The sequence below is a fragment of the Monopterus albus genome, unplaced genomic scaffold (assembly GCF_001952655.1).
Source record: "Monopterus albus unplaced genomic scaffold, M_albus_1.0 scaffold306.1, whole genome shotgun sequence".
NCBI lineage: Eukaryota > Metazoa > Chordata > Actinopteri > Synbranchiformes > Synbranchidae > Monopterus > Monopterus albus.
The window spans coordinates 215,107-218,300 of NW_018128186.1; the positions used below are offsets into that span (position 1 = coordinate 215,107).

At 38.6% G+C, this 3,194-nt stretch overlaps 1 protein-coding gene across 1 annotated transcript in view; it reads left to right on the forward strand.

Moving 5' to 3' along the window:
• Positions 1–3,194, forward strand: part of vps35 (VPS35 retromer complex component) — a 63,775-nt gene that overhangs the window by 877 nt on the left and 59,704 nt on the right. The gene's annotated exons all lie outside the window — the stretch shown is intronic.

Below are 3,194 nucleotides of genomic sequence, written 5' to 3' on the forward strand. Positions count from 1 at the left end.
GCTTTCTCCTTTCTGCTCTGCACCCCACCCAGCCCATCGTGAACGCCAAACCGGTGACATGGTGCCACATTTTGGAGAGAAATTCACCAAGTTAGTGGGCGTTAAAAGAATGCAACTCACTGAGCTGACTGCCCTGCTTCATGTCTACTGTAAATGGGTGTTCAACGTGACATACAGTTCTGCCTGTCCACGGTGTCACATACAATAAAAATAAGCTTTTGTTATTGATATATGTTTATCTTGTTCCTCTGATAGGATTAGTACCGTATAGCAGTAATATAGCGGGACCGTAAATACCTCTGCTTAGAATTTTGATCCGAACATCAACATTGTCATATGGTGTCACTCTGTGGACCTTGTGTTACCTTACTCATACGTCTGTCTGTCTATGTCTATATTACATGAATAATTGAGAGAGATGTACAGTCAGAGTAAGAACAGAGTGTTTCCAACGGACCCAGATAGTACTGATGTCTGTGCATTATGTTAAAGCAATTTATGGTCAAAAAAATGTTGTCCATATCTTATGGTGTGACTATATTCTGTATTTTTAATGGGCAATAATTTTGACATTACTATGATAAAGGGGTCTGTGCTCATCCAGGAAGTTGCAGTAACTTCAATTAAGGAGTTCTGACTTTGATTAGTCAATTTTTTTTGTCTTATAGTGTGACATCATTTACATTAAAATAAATGCTTTTTACAACTAGAGAAATGCATTTCCTGTCGAAAATGCATGTGGATGCTGTGTGCTGAAGGATCACCCTGAAAATGCTGAACATTTTGACATGTGAAAGGCATATTTACCTGAAAGTATGCTGAAGTACAATTTTCCCATTAATTTGAATGGGGAAATTTTTCAAAATGAAGCTAAATATTTTAAAAGGATGAAGTTTTAGAAAAATTCTGAATAGAAGCATGAATGTCCTTGAGGAGCTGAACATTTTGATACCTAAAATTATGCTGAAGAATTTTCCCATTCATTTGAATGGGGCAAGATTTTCAGAATAAAGCTAAATATTTCAAAAATATGAAGTTTAGAAAAATTCTGAATAGAAGCATGAATGTTCTTGAAGAGCTGAACATTTTGAGACCTGAAATGGCTGAAAGTATGCTGAAGTAGAATTTTCCCATTCATTTGAATGGGGCAAAACTTTCAAAATAAAGCTAAATATTTCAAAGGTATAACTTTTGAGGACAAGGTCTACATTAAGTTTTATTCCAGCCAAATTGTGTTAAGCTATAGAGACACCATCAGAACAGTCCAGTTGTGATCAGTGTTAAATTAGGCGTGGTTCCTTTGACACAGTTACAAAAGCCATGCACAGAAACTGGACCTCTAGCCCAGCCAGTATCCGAACAAAGACAGCTGACACCGTGGCAAAGACGGAGAGAAAACTTATCAAAAATAATGAGACAACCTGTCTGATGATGAAGGGCATCTTCCAAGCCCATAGCCCAAAAGGTGTCCTGCACATTGGATCATGAGCTCCACTCTGAGCTTAGAAAGGGTTCAGTAGCAGACCACTTCTTACCCTGGCCACATGGAACTTCAGCACTTCTGATAACTGCTAAAGCTAAGTACCCTCATGGCTAAACTGACATCTTGTAACCGTAAGTCCCATAACCTCCAGAAACTCAGAATTTCCTCTCCAAATTGTTGTTTAAATCATAGAAACTGAATCCAAAATTACGCCGCTCTTACCAATTTAGTTCATTCTTCCACTATCGCTGTTCAGCAGTTGATTCATTTCTTCATCAATTCATTCCTGTTTCATTATGTACCATCTGCTCCATTTTACAATTTGTTCCCCCTTTTCCCCTTTGTAAATATGTAAATAAGCATATTTAGATTTACAGAACTGCCATTTTTAATGGTTTCTTTTGTTAGAATAAAAACCTCCCTGTCTAGAGAGCTTACTGCTTTCATATTGACACTAGATTAATAATTGTTTATTGTTGACCATGTAGCTCACAAGATAAAAAACCTTGGTGCCCCAATTTTAACTTATTATGATGAGGTATATTAATAATCAATTTGTAGCCTACTTCTACTTTTAATACTTAAGTACATTTTCATGATAATACTTAATATTTTCAGTGCATGACTTGTAACAGATTACTTTTACACTGCGATAGTATTTTTACTTAAGTCGAGGATGTGAATGCTGTTAGAAATTACCAAATTCTTTTGTTGGAAGCGTCAGAAGTGAAGACAGGAGAGGACTGTTTAAAATCAACAGGAAGTTTACTCAAAGTCTGGGCACAGGTGGAGTCTTACAGCGCTGGGATCAGAGAGACAGCGCTCATGCAGGAAATCCATTCTCTAAACCCCGATTTATGTTTTCACATTACATTTATCTTCTTGGGCTATGTCCGCCCTGGACAAGAGCGGTGTAATTTTGGATTCAGTTTCTCTGATTTAAACAACAATTTGGAGAGGAAATTCCGATTCTCATCACCAGGTTTCTAGATCGAAGATGTTTCACTTCTCATCCAAGAGGCTTCATCAGTTCGACCTAGAAACCTAGTCCATTTGATTTTTTTCTGAGTTTTTTTCAGTTTACTATGACCTGGATTATTGAGAATCTGCACAGAAAGGTATGTAACGTAACTAAAAGAAAATGAAGAACTGAAAAGTTAATAAAGGAAACTAAATTTATGAAAAGTCGTCTTCTTCTTTCGGCTGTTCCCGTTAGGGGTCGCCACAGCGAATCATATTTCTATTTAACTATCCTCGGCATCCTCTACTCTCACACCAATTAACTTCATGTCCTCTTTTAGCACATCCATTTATCTCCTCTTTGGCCTTACTCTTGACCTTTTGCCTGGCAGCTCCATCTCCAACATCCTTCTACCAATATAACCACTATCCCTCCTCTGCACATGTCCAGACCATCTCAATCTGGCCTCTCTGACCTTGTCCCCAAAATAGCCGACCTGAGCTGTCCCTCTGATGTGCTCATTCCTAATCCTGTCCATCCTGGTCACTCCTAAAGAGAACCTCAACATCCTCATCTCTGCTACCTCCATCTCTGCCTCTTGTCTTTTCCTCACTGCTACAGTCTCTAACCCATACAGCATAGCTGGTCTCACTACTGTCTTGTACACCTTTCCTTTGATTCTTGCTGACACTCTTCTGTCACACAACACTCCTGACACCTTTCTCCACCCACTCCAACCTGCCTGCACTC